Genomic DNA, 18593 nt, shown 5'->3' on the forward strand with positions numbered 1-18593 from the left:
TTAGTGTTTTTTAACTTTTTTTTAAACTTTATTTAACTTTTTTTTCCAAGCTGCCATGGCAACCGATTGGAAGGAAAATGGACCTTGCTTTTTTTTTTACAAAACTCATTTTTTTAGTTTAGAATTGATTTGCTTTAGAAATCTATAGAAATGAAATTTAAATATTTAAGGATCTTTTTCTGAATTAATAATTCATTTTTATAAAGCTGAAATATTTAATGACACTAAATGGTTTATGATATCGGTAAGTATAGTAATGTTATTTAAAATAATAATGATATTATTCTTTATATAGCCATAACATATTCTGCTTTGTTTTACAATAGGAGGTTCATGTACAAATTTATTTTATTTTTTACCATTTTTTTCTACGCTCAGGTCACCAGTTCTCATACAGTTCAGCTCAGCATTCTTCATGGTTTTGCTCTTGTGCTTGAAACCGGCCAGACGAAGTAGGAAGGTTTTCTTTTGGATAATGACTTCCCTTCTGGTCATAAAACCTTACATGGTTTTGTAAGGAGACACAAACTTGAAAGTAGCAGAACAAAAGAAAGACAATGAACCCATGGCTTGTACCATAACCTGAGTTCAAAGCAAGATAGAACTCAAACCAACCCTATATACACGATAGACTGGAAAAACAACTATGTGGAATGTACACAACTTTCCTTCACCTGGAGATTCTTTATCTGCAGTTTTGTTCAGCTAGCATGAGATCTTCATTTTTTTTTTAATTGATGGTAATATAAACATTGCTCATAAAAAACGTCATCGATATACCCATTGTGCAGTGGACAGGACAAGCTTTCTTTTGTACTCTTGGGATACTGAAATGGTGGCCACAGGCTGAAGTGTTGACAACCTATCCCTTTGCCTGTGTACATACTTGGTGATCTTTTTTTTTATTTTTTTTTACAGCTTTTGTCATGTTTCTATTTGTAAAACTAACAGAAAAATATTTTTGCTGTTTTTGCAAAAAGAAGGCAAGAAATGTGGCAAACAGGGCCTAAAGGATGATCACCCAGGACTAGTGCCTCTAGGTCCACACCACTTTTGGAAAAGTAGGCGTCTCAACCAAAGCCAGCCCTGATAGGGTGATTTTGCTGAATAATGTAAATGGGGGTGTCCCGAGACTGGGTTTATTGGATTTCAGTATGTCAACCCTTTGTTGACTGGCATAATAGCTAAATGTTTTGCTTAGGTCTGAACAATGCTGTATTAAATTTTGTAGACCGCCTGTGTAGCCCTGGTATCTAACCACTATATGGTTTCTGTATGGCAGTATTATTGGTTATGTCAGTATTTGTATAGTGTTATGGTATTTTCTGTAATGGCTACTGCACTGTGTGGAACTGTATTTGTTGTCCACCATTTCCATTTACCAGTCTCTATAAGTTTTGACTCTGTACAAATGAATGTATAGGTAAACTAGTGCCTATAGTTAATTTTTTATTTCATTTCTATAGCACCAACATGTTCTACAATGCTGTACAGTGATTGTTATCACTCATTGGTACCTGAACCCATAGGGGTTCACAATCTAAATTTCTATTTAACCTACTTCTTTGTTTTTGAGGTGTAAAGGTAAAACATAAGGAAAAATAACAGTTTGATCTCCATGTAGATGTTGCTCTTGGTTGGATTCAAACTCAGGAACCCAGTGCCGCAAAGCTTCTTAAATTTTTTTTATATTCGTTTCAGGTCAGATTTGTCCAAATCGCCTTTTGATTCAGTTCAGATTCTGATCGATTCTGCCTGAATCAAAAGTGGTTTGATTGCCTGGAAAAATCTTCTTCTCTGTATTTGATAGAATCAAAATCTTAAAAAATTTGGGTTAAATTCAGAATTTTAAGAATCGATTTGCTCGACTCGACTCCACATGTAATGGAAAATGCTGGACATCAAAATAATTTATCTGACAACATTATTAATCATGCCCTGGTGCCAAAAATCTGAGTGAATACACCAAAAACGCCAAATATGAACACAGACTTAGGATTTATGATCACTACCAATAAATTTATGAGGCCTAACTGTACCTCTGGCATCATGCTGAATTTTTCCTGTTGCATTTGTGCAAATTTGAAAATATTTTCTCCTATAAGCACTTTCTCATGGGTAGAGTCTCCATAATACAGTGCCTTTTGTGAATTGCCTATGACTCTATGTCCCTACAGACTCAATGCATTAGGTCTATGGCTACTCATAAGCATTAGACAACTGTCAGTTGAATGTTTGTATGGAAACAGCTTTCTGTAGAAAAGAAAGGTACTTTTTATAATGATTTTGCCAGGTCTCCCATCACTTTGGCGAAATAAAAAAAATCTTAGACAACCCCTTAACGGTGGTCTTAAAATAACAGCATAAATGACACTCTGGCAATTTTTTTTCTTTATTATCATGATTTGGACAAATATTTTACAGGCCATTTAGGACCTTAAAATATAGAGTGATATATATTTTAGTAAAAACATTAGTCAAGAATGTTAGATTAGACTTCAACAATAATAATCTACTGATGAAGATAAGCAATGTCAGTTGTTACCATTGTTTTGTGATTTTTTTTTAGCAAATCTGTACAATGCGATTAAAAAATGTATTTTTGTTCATTGTTTTCTTTTAGTTTTTTCTTTATTTTCTTTTATGTCACTTCCTAATAGTTTTGATGAGTGTTATAACTTAGTTTGTTATATAAGAGTTTCATCCATCGTTACAAGCCTCCATTAACTCCCATCTTCTTTACTTCTCAGGGTCACAAAAATATTTGCATATAACAAGTGTCACAATCAGATTCATACGAAAAGAACAAAGGACAAAACCCACACAAGAAACTAGAAAAACAACTATGTGGAATGTCCCATATCAGAGAGTTTTCACAAGGATGGTTGGGCCTGGCATACACAGATAAAAATTGGAATCCAGATCTCACTTTAACCCCTTACCTCAATTTTAGCCTTTTTCTTTTTTTCATCCCCACCTTCCAAGAGCCACATAAACTTTCATTTTTCCACCAATGTAGCTGTACAACAGCATGTTTTATTTGAGGGACAAGTCATATTTTTAATGGCACTATTTAAGGGGTACATATACTGAAATAATTAGACTATTTGGAGGGTATAAAAAAAACAGCAACGATTATTCTGTGGATCGATTTAAATACCTCGTCATAACTTCGGCAGATCCTCCCCCACTTCTAAATGTAAGACAGCTTCCTTGCTGTCTTACATTCAGACCATTTTGTACACCTTCCCTGCCCACGCCACGGCCACTTTTTGTAGATCTGGCGTGAGAGGGGAGAAGTTACAGATTGCGACGCAACTAAATTGTTGCACAGCAATCTGCGCCTGAAATATGTATTTCAGCTTAATAAATGACCCCCTTTGTTCTTATGATCGCTTGGAGTCTTCAGTGTAGGATCTCCACCTATCATGCCATCAATACAAAGGCCCTTTCAGAAGCACCTGACCATTATGCTTTTCATGTTGTCTTTACAACAGGGATGAACATTTCCAAAAAACAAATCAGTGGGGGGTCTCACCAGGGTCCCATAATTGGCTCATTTCTTAGGTGTTTGAGAAACTATGGTATTGAGCCTCCAAAAGTTGGAGAATCCCATTCAATATCTTACAAATTTAAAGGGATTTTCCAGGTGTTCTACATTGATGACCTATCCTCGGAATAGATCATCAATATCTGATCGTGGGGGTCCAATCACATGGCCTCTTGCTAGGCAAGTGATATCAAGTTCACATCGTGCGCATTCAAGTTTCAGAGGTAGGAAAACTCATTCTTGAGGTGCCTAAACACATTAAATTCAGTCAGCCGAACCTGCCTACTTCAGCAGGATTGGATGTCCATCTAATGTGTAAAATTACTCCCCTCCAATAGTAGATATTGGGGGGAAAGGACGGCCAGCATGTTGAATTTAATCAGGCCCAATTCTTTTGTACTCCCTGGAGATAGGTTGTTGCTAAATTTGTCACTCAGCAGCTTACTCCTCTCTCCCAATTCATAACACGTAGCCCAATTTGAGCATGCGTGTGTATGGTTGGGTCAAGAGAGAGAACTCTAAGTTTAGACCAGTGACCAGTTTACTAGCATGTTTGATAGACAGTTCGTTTTTTTTTTTTACTTTGGCTAGGGTATTTCTTTAAGCATTAGCTTACGGATTCTGAGGGTTTTCAATACAGTGTCACAAGGAGTCCCTCTATGGAATCAAGACCACCTCTCTTATTTCCTGATCCTTTTAACTTTCTAAGCTCATGTCACCAGTTCCTGAAGAGTTCAACTCAGAATTCTTCATGGTTTTGCTATTGTCATTGAAACCAGGCAGGCAACAAAGTAGGAAGGTTTTGAAATGGATAATGACTTCCCGTCTTGTCATGGCTTTGTTAGGAGCCACAAACTTGAAATCAGCAGAACAAACTAAAGACACTGAACCTATGACATGTACCACAACATGAGTTCAAAGCAAGATAGAACTAAAACCAATACAATACACACCGTAGACTTGATAAACGACTATGTGGCATATTCCATGTGACCGACAACTTTCCTTTACCTTGAGATTCTTGATTATCAGTTTTGTTCATTTAGCATCATACCTTCATTTTTTATTCACTGTAATTAAACATTGTTCATAATTTTTTTTTATCAATATCCCCATTATTGTATGAACAGAACAAATTTTCTTTTCTACCCTCAGATACTGAAATAGTGGCCACAGGCTAAATAGGGATGTTGACCTATACCTATGGCTGTGTACATACTTTTTTGTTTTTTGGACATTTCTATTACAGTTTTTTCTTTTTCTTTTTGTAAAACTAACCGAAAAATATAATTTGTGCAAAAAAAGGCAAGAAGAAATGTGGCAAACAGGGCCTGATTAAAGGGAGGTCACTCAGGACTCTGGAGTCTAGAGGCTTCCACTAAACCAGCCCAGGTGGAGTGATTTTGCTGAATAATATGTATGGTGTGGGGGGTGTCCTGAAATTAGGCATATTGGATTTCAATACTTTGACCTTTTGTTCTAACGGAAGATTATTCCCATTATATCATTTAGAACACATGAACACTTGGCCAAGAAAAACTCAAATAGAGAAGATGTCACCTGTGAGCCACTAGACGATGGAGACACTTTAGATGACTGGCATAATATTTATATGTTCTGATGATGTATTCACTTGTGTAGCCCTAGTATTTAACCACTATATGGTCTCTGTATGGCCGTATTATTGGATATGTTGGTCTTGGTAGAGTAGTATGGTATGTTCTGTAAAGGCTACTGGACTGTGTAGAACTGCATTTGTTGTCCACCATTTCCATGTACCAGTCTTTATAGCGTTTGTACAAATGAGTATATATACAGACTAGTGGCCTATATTTTAATATTTTATTCATTTCCATGTTCCACAGCGCTCTACAATGATTGTCATGACTCACTCTGGCACTTGACCCCATTGGGAGTCACAATTTAAATTCCAAGTTAACCTACCTTCATGTTTTTGACATGTGGAGGGAAAACAGAGTACCTGGAGGAAACCAATGCAAACATAAGAACTCCATGCAGATGTTGCTCTTAATCGGTTTTAAACCCAAGACTCCAGTGCTGCAAAGCAACAATGCTAGACACCAGAGATGAGCACATTTCTTAAAATTCAGTTTGGGTATTAAACAATTCGACATGAATCAAAAGTGCTTTGATGGCCTGGGAAATTCTCTCTCTCTGTATAATCAGAACTTTTTTTTAAATTCAAGTCAAATTCTAAATTTTTTGAATCAATTTGCTTGACTCTATTAGCCATTTAGCCACCACTGAGTACATATCCTGAGCTTTATGTAATGGAAAATGGTGGACTTCAAATGCATTTGTCTGCCACCTTTAGTACTGCCCTGGTGCCAGAAGTCACTATAAACACTATAAAAATCACATATCTGTTAAACCCAGCTTTGCGATTTATGGGGCCTTATTGTTCCTCTGACTTCACACAGAATTCTTAAATTCTGACAAGAAAAATATGTTATGACATGCTTAATTGGATACCATCTAAGAGGTATTCTTCTCCCCTATAAGCACTGTTTCATGGGAACAGTCTTTCGATAATACGGGGCCTCATAGAGGCGCCTTATGGTGGCAGATGGATTTCCTATGACTCTAGGCTCAATGTGTTAGGTCTAAGACTAGTTTACCACTAGCGTTTGTGAGATCTCGCAGGCTGTTTTGGCAGGGATCAGCCTGCCGGATCTCTCTATGTCTAGCATTGCCGAAAGCTACATGGATGCCGTCCAGCTCCATTAACTACAGGGTGGCCCACGAAAAAGTAGCTTGTCTCTAATCTCTCCAAATCAACCTGCCTAATAGTAAATCTATCATAGTTGTCCGTAGCAAACAGACAGAGCTCAGCTTTAATTTTTTCAGAACCCTGTAGGAACTGAAAGCTGAGCTTTGATTGGTTGCTATGGTCAACTAAGACTGATTTATTATTCAGTTTGATAAAAGTGGCCTATTCTGTCAGAAAGATGGTATTTTCCCTGGAACAGCGAATCGTGATTGTGGAAGGCTATGGCGAAGCAGATCGACAAGTATCCAGGAACAAACCCACCAGCTAAACGTTGTATACATAGTCTAGTTCGGAAACGGCATCAAACTGGCTCTGTTGCAAACATGAAGAAACAAAGGCCTCCATCAATCAGGACAGCTGAGGTTGTGCATGAAATTCAACAGCGGATTGCAAGTAGCCCTCAAAAATCCACTTGAAGTATCAGCAAGTTGGTGCATAAACAACAACTTGTCAGAGAGTGCTGAAATCTCTGAACCTGAAACTGTACTGAATAACGTGTGTGCAGGAACCTAAAGACTCAGATAAACGTGTCAATTCCTGAACTTGATTGCTGACTATGAGATTGCTGACAGACATTTGGACCCATTGATGTACATCATGATGGACGAACTGTGGCTTCATTTATCAGGTCACGTAAATTCCCAGAATAAGAGGTGCTGGTCCTCTGAAAATCCCCATTTGACTCACAAAACACCACTTCACGACCAGAAAATTGGTGTATGGTGCTCAGTGTCAGGAACATGAATAGTGGGTCTATTTATCTGTGAATACCGCAATTAACCTCAACGTCTTTGAACAGTTTTACAAACAACTAACATCAGAAGAAGAAATGTTCTGCTTTTTCCAACAAGATGGGGCAACATGCCACTCCTCATGGAACTCATTGGCATGGGTTCATGAACTGTTCATGAACTGTTTACGGAGGAGCAAACTGTGAGCCACCACGTTCCCTAGACTTCTCCACTTGTAACTTTTTTACTTTTTCATGGGCCACCCTGTATAATGGCGACTGGCGGAGATCCAGCTTTAACTCGGCAAATATGCAGAGAATCGGCTGGACAAATACTGTTGTGCGGTCCCCATAGTAATTGGGGCCGGATGGAATCCATGTAACTTTTGGCAATGCCCAATACAGAGAGATATAGTAGGGGACAGCCCACCAGATCTCACAGACGCTAGTGTGAAAGCTGTCAGCCGAACTCTTGTATGAAGACATATATCTCCCTTGGTGCCCCCAAACACATGCACACATGCACACTCATTTCATATGAGTATTCCTGTGTCCTGAATTGGGGAGAGGGAAGAAAGCCAAGACCAGACACCTCTGGCAACAGCTAAGCCTCTCGAAAACAAAAGGATTGGGCCGGTGAAATCAAACAGCCTGATTCATATGTCCCCCCAACGGAGAGTTGGGAGACCCCCCTACACATTACATAGTCAATCGATCCCGATGAAATTGGTGGGTTAGGCTGAAATTTATCTAATATGTATGAACAGCTAAAAGTGGTTGGGTTTTCTTTCTTTACTTTGCCAAAATGATGTGGTGCCTGGTAAAGTAACTTCTTCCTGCATTTGCTCCGATCCAGCTTCACTACTCTGCCATCTTACTGGGGTACGAATGTATACCACTGCAGCCAATCACTGGCCTCTGTTGTTGAAAGCGCTAAGGATTGCGGCGGTATACGGAACAACTCTGGCTGCAGCTCAGGAAGATGACAGAGCCTTGGTGCTGGATCGGAGCCAGTGTAGGAAGGAAAATACTGTATCAGTGTTTTTACCAGCCCCCTTCTCGTCTGTACTTTTTTAAAATGAAATAAAAACTCAGACAACCCCTGCAACATATAAACTACCTGTAGACAATTTTTTGTCATGCCTAATGTGTTCTGCCCATATTCTCAAGCTTGTAAAACATAGATGGATTTTTTTTAATTAAAAACCTTAGTAAAAATGTTAGAATAAAATATATAAATGAAAATAAGCAATGTTAGTCATTACTAATGCTTTATCGTTTTGTGATATTTAGTGGGGGGGGGGGTGTACCAAGGTAAACAAAACTATTTTTTTCTACTTTTTTTTCTATTTCTTTTAGTCTTTTTTTGTTATCACTTGTTATATAGGCGACACTTCTTCAATAGTTATCTAAGAGTTTCTCAAAGTCCCATCTTATCTAATTCTCAGGACACAATGGTGACACAAAGCGACCTTTGCATATAACAAGAGCCCCAATCAGATTCAGATCAGCAGAACAAAAGACAAAAACCCTCACAATTCACACGGGACTAGAAAAACAACTATGCGGAATGTTCCATGTCAAGGCTGAGACTTCTCGAAGATGGTGCCATTTGTTGTGTATGAAGCTCATTATTGGGGTCTTGGCTGTAAGTGGGGCCTGGAAAACGTAGATAAAACTGTAATTTTAACCAATTTAACCCCTTATCTCCCCAGTCGGTTTCAACCTTTTTAGTTTTTTGTCATTCCCACCATCTGAGAGCCATAACCTTTCATTTTTCCACCAATGGGAGATGTACAACCGCATGTTTTTCTGTGGGACAATTTGTATTTTTAATGGCACTATCTTGAAGGTACATGTAGTGTATTGAAATAAGGAGATTTTTTTTTGTGTACGGGGCGGGGAGAGCACGTAAAAAAAAAAATCAGCAATTCAACACTTTTGGTGAAAAGTCTTTTAACCAGTTGAAGATCAGGCCCTTTACCCCCCTTCCTGACTCGGCACATTTTCCTTTTCTTTAGTACATGCGTTTTTGAATTTTTCTGTTGATGGACACGTGTGAAGGCATGCATTTCTGGACATGGGCTGGGTCCATTTTTGGGATAATACATTTTGAGAACTTTTTCAAAATTTTTTGAGAAGTGAGATAAATAAAAACAGAACTTCTGGCACTCCGGTGAGCACTGGGGCGTCTTCCTAGGCCAGTGACATTACGTTCATCAGTCACACGACCTAATTTCATCTCAGTACCCTTCAAGTGAAAGAGCTTGAGCTGCAATACTGAGCAGAGTCACTATCCAATGTATAGCACTGTGCTCTGTAAGCTGCAAGGAAGCTGCGGTGCACGCTGCCACTTCAAACAGCTGATCAGCGGTGGTGCCAGCAGTCTAACCCCCACCGATTAGATATTGATGACCTATTCTGAGGATGTTATCATTTCATCAATATAAAACACCCAGAAGAATCCAAGTAAAATTTATATATGTATTCTCAAATTAATGAAAGAGGTTTACTGGTTTGGACAACCATCATACAGTAATGATAGGATTATGGAAGGTCCCATGATACTGAAGTTCTTCAGTCAGTTTCTGAATCCTATATATAAACCTGTAATAACTATTGTTTCATAGGTGGGATCCCCATAGAACTGACTATTGAGGGCCAAAACACATCAAATTAAAGTCAGCCGAACCCACCTACTTCAGCAGGATCGGTCGTCCATCTAATGTGTAATGTGACTCAACTCCAATGGTAGATGTTGGTGGGCAAGAAGGTCCAGCATGTTAAATCTCAACATGCCCTATAGTTTTGTTCTCCTGGAGATAGGTAGTCATTAATGATCTTGTAGAAGGCTTGCATCTTTGCAGATGACACTAAACTCTGTAAAGTAATTAACACTGAAGAGGACAGTATACTGTATATATACTACAGAGGACAGTATACTGTATATATACTACAGAGGACAGTATACTGTATATATACTACAGAGGACAGTATACTATATATATACTACAGAGGACAGTATACTGTATATATACTACAAAGGACAGTATACTGTATATATACACTACAGAGGACAGTATACTGTATATATACACTACAGAGGACAGTATACTGTATATATACACTACAGAGGACAGTATACTGTATATACACTACAGAGGACAGTATACTGTATATATACTACAGAGGACAGTACACTGTATATATATATATATATATATATATATACTACAGAGGACAGTATACTGTATATATACTGTATATATAAACTACAGAAGACAGTATACTACTACAGAGGGATCTGGATAGATTGGAGGCTTGGGCAGATAAGTGGCAGATGAGGTTTAACACTGACAAATGTAAGGTTATGCACATGGGAAGGAATAATGCAAGTCACCCGTACATACTAAATGGTAAAACACTGGGTAACACTGACATGGAAAAGGATCTAGGAATTTTAATAAACAGCAAACTAAGCTGCAAAAACCAGTGTCAGGCGGCTGCTTCCAAGGCCAATAAGATAATGAGTTGCATCAAAAGGGGCATAGATGCCCGTGATAAGAACATAGTCCTACCACTTTACAAATCATTTGTCAGACCGCACATGGAGGACTGTGTACAGTTCTGGGCTCCTGTGAACGAGGCAGACATAGCAGAGCTGGAGAGGGTCCAGAGGAGGGCAACTAAAGTAATAACTGGAATGGGGCAACTACAGTACCCTGAAAGATTATCAACATTAGGGTTATTCACTTAAAAAAAAGATGACTGAGAGGAGATCTAATTACTATGTATAAATATATCCGGGGTCAGTACAGAGATCACTCCCATCATCTATTTATCCCCAGGACTGTGACTGTGACGAGGGGACATCCTCTGCGTCTGGAGGAAAGAAGGTTTGTACACAAACATAGCAGAGGATTCTTTACGGTAAGAGCAGTGAGACTATGGAGCTCTCTGCCTGAGGAGGTGGTGACGGTGAGTACAATAAAGGAATTCACGAGGGGCCTGGATGTATTTCTGGAGTGTAATAATATTACAGGCTATAGCTACTAGAGAGGGGTCGCTGATCCAGGGATTTATTCTGATTGCCTGATTGGAGTCGGGAAGGAATTTTTTCCCCTTAAGTGGTGAAAATTGGCTTCTACCTCATAGTTTCTTTTTGCCTTCCTCTGGATCACCTTGCAGGATAACAGGCCGAACTGGATGGACAAATGTCTTTTTTTTGGCCTTAGATACTATGTTACTATGTTACTATGTATTAGGGGTGTCTGGGAGTTGCTTACTCCTCTTCCACCATTTTGGACAAATGCACACCTGGCCAAGCTGAGGATGCATGTATATGGATGAGTCAAGACATAAACAGTTGATAATCATGTGTAGTTAGGATATCTCTTTAAGCTTTAGCTTAGTGACTATGAGGATTTCCAATGCATCTGCTCTTGAAATGTGATCACAAGGGATGCCTCCAAGAACCTCATCTCATACCACGACTACATCTCTTATTTCCTATCATTTATTGTCTTTCTACTATACTGGCTTCTATCTAACTCCAGGATGAGAGTTCTTCAGGGTTGGAACCAAAGAACAAAAACATTAAGAAATGTAGTGTGGGGATTGTCAGGACAGTAGGATAGATAAGGGGAACATAATCAGCTTTTGTGATCAGACCAGTTATGGCTTTGGAGACGTCTGGAGTTTAGGATGGTCAGAAGATACAAGCTTTCCCAATGATTAAAGGTGGCCATACATCTAAGAGTAACGCTGATTGAATCTCCTGATTCTTGTGTGCATGTGTGGACTCTCCATCGATATCTGGGTAAAGAACCCTTGTAAAGGGCACCTCCGATGTTGCTGTCATTCTATCCTCCTTCGAAACTGAAAATCTGTTGGTGGTAGATGCAGCTGCTATCAGATTAAAGTTATGGAGACAGATGGGAACACCAATAACATTACAAATGCCCTTTTATCTAATTTTACTTACACGTTTTTACTTACATTTTTGTTTAACCCTTTCAGAACAAGTGGATTTTTTTTTACTTTTGATTGCCTGCCTAAACATGACTTAATTTTTTACTTTTCTGTTCACATAGGTGTTTGAGGGCTTTATTTTTGCGGGATAAGTTGTACTTTCTAATAGCACCAGAAAATATTCTATACGACAGGGATCAGCAACCTCCGGCACTCCAGCTGTTCAGAAACTACAACTCCCAGAATGCTTCATTCACTTCTATGGGAGTTAGAAGAGCAGCCAAACATGTTTGCATGCTGGGAGTTGTAGTTTCCCAGCAGCTGGAGTGCAGAAGGTTACTGATCTCTGCTATACGATATAGTGGGAAGCTGGAAAAGTAAATTCTAAAAGGGGCGGAATTGGAAAGAAAAATGCAATTCTGCCATAGTTTTATAGGTTTAGTTTTTACAACATTCCCTATGAGATAAAACTGACCTGTTCTCTTTATTCTCAGGGCAGTAGTATTACAGCAAAACCACATTTTTATAGTTTTATGGGTTTTGTTTTTTACTAAGTTCTCTATGAGATAAAACTGACCTGTTCCCTTGATTCTCCAGGTCAGTGCGATTACAGTGATATCACATTTATATCGTTTTATGGGTTTTGTTTTTACAGTTTTCCCTATGAGATATCATTTTCCTGTTCTCTTCATTCTCCAGGTCAGTACGATTACAGTGATACCACATTTATATAGTTTTATGGGTTTCGTTTTTACAGTTTTCCTTATGAGATAAAACTGACCGGCTCTCTTCCTTCTCGAGGTCAGTACGATTACAGTGATACCACATTTATATTGTTTTATAGGTTTTATTTTTACTGTGTTCCCTATGAGATAAATCTGACCTGTTCCCTTCATTCTCCGGGTCAGTATGATTACAGCGATACCACATTTATATAGTTTTATGGGTTTTGTTTTTATGGTGTTCCCTATAAAATAAAACTGACCTGTTCCCTTTATTCTCTGGGTCAGTATGATTACAGTGATACTATATTTATATCGTTTTATAGGATGGGAGGGGTTCCAGTGGTCCCTATGAGGTAAAACTGACCTGTTCTCTTCATTCTCCAGGTCAGTACGATTACAGTGATACCACATTTATATAGTTTATGGGTTTTGTTTTTACGTCCTTCCCTATGAGATAAAACTGACCTGTTCTCTTCATTCTCCAGGTCAGTATAATTACAGAGATACCACATTTATATAGTTTTATGGGTTTTGTTTTTACAGTGTTCTCTATGAGATAGAGTTTTCCTGTTCTCTTATTCACCAGGTCAGTATGATTGCAGTGATACCACATTTATATGGTTTTATGGGCTTTGGTTTTACATTGTTCCCTATGAGATAAAACTGACTGGTTCTCTTCATTCTCCAGGTCAGTACGATTACAATGATACTACACTTATATTGTTTTTATGGCTTTTGTTTTTACGGCCTACCCTATGAGGTAAAACTGACCTGTTCTCTTCTTTCTCCAGGTCAGTACAATTACAGTGATACCACATTTATATAGTTTTATGGGTTTTGTTTTTATGGTGTTCCCTATAAAATAAAACTGACCTGTTCCCTTCATTCTCCAGGTCAATACGATTACAATGATACCACATTTATATAGTTTTATGGATTTTGTTTTTACAGCGTTCTCTATGAGATAAAACTGACCTGTTCTCTTCTTTCTCCGGGTCAGTACGATTACAATGATACCACATTTATATAGTTTATGGGTTTTATTTTTAAGGCGTTCTCTATGAGATAAAACTGACCGGTTCTCTTAATTCTCCAGGTCAGTACGATTACAGGGATACCACATTTTTTTTTTTTTTTTGTGTTTTAATTAAAAAAAACTTTTGAAAAAATTAGTCATCACCATATTCGGACCCCAGTAAAAAAAAAATTATAGTTATGTCTACAGAGATTTGTGAGGGGTCTTTATTAGTGGGGTGATCTGTAGTTTTTATTGAAATCATCAAGGAGAGTGTAACTTTTTGATCACTTTTTGAGGGGAGGTGAAGTGTCGAAAAATTGTGAATTAGCCATTTCTCTATATTTATTTCTGTTACAGTGTTCACTGTATGAGATAAACACAATCATATTTTACTAGTATGGTCATTGGGATGTAGCAATGCCTATGATCTTTATTTTTGGTTATTTCTTTTGACTTGAATTTTTTTATTTTTTATATCTTTTAAAAAAAATCACTTTTTTCACTTTTTTTGGTTTCCCTTTGTGACTATTCTCTAGTCCCTATTCCCAGAGAATCAATTAGTAGATTGCCTCACTTACTTTGCAATTTATTGCAAATTTGCTATGTTCTTATGGAGCCGAGGCTCCATAGGAGTTACAACTACAATAGCATGAGTCTTCAGAGAGACTCAGCCTATCGCAGACAGTGACTGCTCCCTTGATTGCCATGGACCCGGTAGCGCAGCACTCACAGGGAAAGCCGCCTCAGATGACTTGGTCACAATTGATCATAGCATTTGGGGGCGTTAAATGTCTGTTATCAATGTTATCGCCAATCGCAGACCTTACCCCTGGATGTCTGTAGGTGACTATGGTGCCCACTGCACATCATCTTTAAAGATCTGAATTCCATTGTACTTATACAGCGGCAGTCAGGATGGGGTAAAAGGGGTTAAAGAGTGGAAAGTGAAAAAAAAACCACTCATCTTCCCCACTTCCAGTCCCTACTAGGGTTGAGCGAACCCGAACTGTGAAGTTTAGGGTTTTTAGACCCCAGACCCGAACACAAACTTTTCAGTAAAAGTAAAAGTTTGAGTTCGGTGTTCGCCGATTTAATGGTGCTTTTTTAAAGGCTGCAGGGCAGGCAGCCAGTCAACGAGCGTTTAACTCGTGTGCCCTTAGAAGCCATTACAGCCATGCCTACTATTGGCATGGCTGTGATTGGCCAGTGCAGCATGTGACCCAGCCTCTATATAAGCTGGAGTCACGTAGTGCTCTTACTAGTGTGGGGAGAGGATGCTGCTGCTGTGAGGGAGAGAATAGGAAAGCATCTATCTGTTATCAGAACTTGTTGTTAACTCTGCGATCTACAGCGATTTTTTGTGTGGGTACAGTGCACAATTTTGTACCCTGCCCTGAGCCCAGTGACACAGAAAAATACGTTTTATCCGTCTGTTAGTTAGGTGGGCGTCGGCGGCCATTTTGTGCAAGTTCAGTGCACCAGCACTGCATATCTGCCAGGGACAATAATTTAACCCTGTTCTTTTAGTTCAGTGGGCAACATATACCCATTTTTTAAGTGCACCTGCACTGCAAATGTGCCAGGGGGAGGGAAAATAATATCGGTTAGATTCTGTGTTTTTTTTGTTTTTTTTTGCTAAAAAGTACATTTGCGCCCTGCAGTGCATTTGTGATAGTAAAAGAAAATCAGTTAAATCCATCTGTTTAAATGTGGGTGAAAAAATTCTATCTTTTTTTCCATAAAGTACCTTTGCGGCCTTTGCTGCATTTCTGACAGTCCAATACAACCAGTCAATACTGCTGTTACATTGTTGGTAGACAAATAAAAAAAAATTGTGACTGTGAAGTAATTGTATGAAATTCGCCTGTTACACTATTGTGTGACCTCAATATATTTTTCCTCTTTATGTTAGCGGCACTGCCTTACTGTCAATGAACTTAATTGTTGACTATTGGCGGTTACATTGTCGCCTGACATAAACCATCTGATAGTTTGGTGGGTGAACGCAAAGAATGAGGAGAACGTCAAATAAGGGACGTGGCCCCGGTCGTGGTGCTGCTGGTGGAGCTCCTGTTGCAGGGAGAGGACGTGGTCGATCTGTGCCAGCTACACGCACAAGGGAAACCCCTTCCTCAGGTGCCAGTAGGCAACAGAACCTTTAGCGGTATTTGGTAGGGCCGAATGCGGCTCTACGAATGGTGAGGCCAGAACAAGTACAGGCGATAGTAGATTGGGTGGCTGACAGTGCATCCAGTTCCTTCACATTGTCTCCCACCCAGTCCCTTGCAAATGAGCCAAGCAGTCTGAGCCCCAAGTCATGCAGCAGTCTCTTCTGCTTTTTGATGACTCTGTTAGCAGGGTTCCCCAGGGCCATCCACCTAGACCACCCCCAGAACTGGAAGAGATTGAGTGCACCGATGCCCAACCACTTATGTTCAGGATGACTACATGGGAGGACCACCGCAGCACGTCTCGGATGATGACGAAACACAGGTGCCAACTGCTGTGGCTTTCTGCAGTCTGCAGACCGACAAGGAAGGCAGGGGTGAAGACTGGGCGGAAGATGATGAGGAGGAGGATGAGGTCCTCGACCCCACATGAAATCAAGGTCATGCGACTGACCTGTCTCCGAGGGTGGGTTCCTGCACCAACATACGCCAGGTACACAATTGTCCAGCCAGGGCACAGTCCTGGAGGATGATGAGGTGGAGGATGAGGGGGAGGAGGAACCGTGTTCACAGCAGGGTGGCACCCAGACCAGCTCATGGCCATCACTGGTGCGTGGCTGGGGGGATACAGAGGACACAGACGATACACCTCCCACAGAGGACAGCTTTTCGTTGCCTCTGGGCAGCCTGGCACACATGAGCGATTACATGCTGCAGTGTCTCCGCAACGACCGCCGAGTTGCCCACATTCTAACTTGTGCTGATTACTGGGTCAACATACCGTCCTTAATTCCAACACTGGAGCGTGATCGTAAGATGCGCGAGCACAAGCGCACTCTGGTAGACACGCTGCTGGTGGCATTCCCACCTGACAGTGGGGGCACAGTGGAAGCACAACGCGAAGGCAGAGGAAGAGGTCGCCAACGCAGCTGGGGCACTGCCAGCACCTCAGAAGGGAGGGTTAGCATGACCGAAATGTGGAAAAGCTTTGTCAGCACGCCACAACAACCAGCACCACCAGCTGATATGGAACGTCTTAGCAGGAGGCAGCATTTCACCAACATCGTGGAGCAGTATGTGTGCACACGACTACACGTACTGACTGATGGGTCTGCCCCCTTCAACTTCTGGGTCTCCAAATTGGGCACATGGCCTGAGCTTGCCCTTCACGCCTTGGAGGTGCTGGCCTGCCCTCCAGCCAGTGTATTGTCCGAACGTGTGTTTAGCACGGCAGGGGGCGTCATCACAGACAAGCGCAGCCGCCTGTCTACAGCCAATGTGGACAAGCTCACGTTCATTAAAATGAACCAGGCATGGATCCCACAGGACTTGTCCGTACCTTGTGCAGAATAGACATGTATACCGGCCTCATCCAGCCATTGTTGTACTCCAGCGCACTTTCTCTTTGTTTTATTTTATATATTTCCCAATGTTTTGGGGTCTACCCAAATTTGAACAAAAAAATAAATAAATAAAATAAAATTTAAAACAAAACCAAAAAACTGTGTAGGCTACCTCCTCCTCCTCCACCGCCACGTCCACCGCCTCCTCAACCTCCTACTCCATGTGGAACTCCTCCTCCTCGATCAACATTATTATTTTTACATATCTTATGTTATTTTAAGTCATTTTCCTATACACATTTGTTTGCTGCCATTTGCTCTAGCCCTTTCCATGACTTTTTAAGAGCCATTTTAGTGCTCCAAAGTTCGGGTCCCCATTGACTTCAATGGGGTTCGGGTTCAGGGTCAAGTTCGGGTCCCGAACTCTAAATTTTTTGTGAAGTTCGGCCAAACCCGTCGAACCCGAACATCCAGGTGTCCGCTCAACTCTAGTCCCTACTAGATCGGACTGGTGAAAACCTATCAGCAGTTACAGGAACGTAAGTATATGATGATTAAGGCAATGTCTATGATGCCTGGTATTTTATAGGAATAATCCTATCTCAAAAACTGATGGCATAATCCTAGGATATGCCATCACTCTGTGATCGGAGGGGGTCCAGCCTCTGACACCCCAACTGATTTAGAGCACAAGGAGATGCACATTCAATGCTTTTTGAATGCACATTGATATACCGAAGGACTGCAGCACAGCTTCATCCTAGTGAATAGGGATAGCTGCAGTTCCATATACATCCAGGTGGAGGGGATGGGGGCGCCACTGTGCAGGGAAGTATGTACAATGTAGAAAAAGAAGCCCACGGTTTCAGCTGATGTTCCAGTATTTCCAAGGTCATAAAAATTAGCGCGTTTCTAGATCGGTTCAAATTCTTGATTTAAAAAGGGTGTGTAGTGAGCTGGGGAGGCCTTATTAGGGGGGTGAGGTTACTGATGGTTTAGTGATGGAGAGTTTAGAAAAAGAAAAAAAATCACATAGAAAACAGAGGAAATATTGGCTATGGATCAACTGGGCATTGCTGCTTGTAATATGCAAAGTCGCCACTAGGTGGAACATCTGCTCTACAAAGATCTTATGTGATGAGCTGCATGATTTTGCAATATACAGCACCACCTAGTGGTCATACATCATAATTACATAAAATATTAGATTGGGAAAGTTAGTGAACCGCGGCATTGAGGATGAACACAGCATGGCCACATGAGGCCAAAAAAAATCCTTTTTTTTTTTAGGGAGAGG

Source organism: Bufo gargarizans, chromosome 11 (assembly GCF_014858855.1).
Source record: "Bufo gargarizans isolate SCDJY-AF-19 chromosome 11, ASM1485885v1, whole genome shotgun sequence".
Taxonomy (NCBI): Eukaryota; Metazoa; Chordata; class Amphibia; order Anura; family Bufonidae; genus Bufo; species Bufo gargarizans.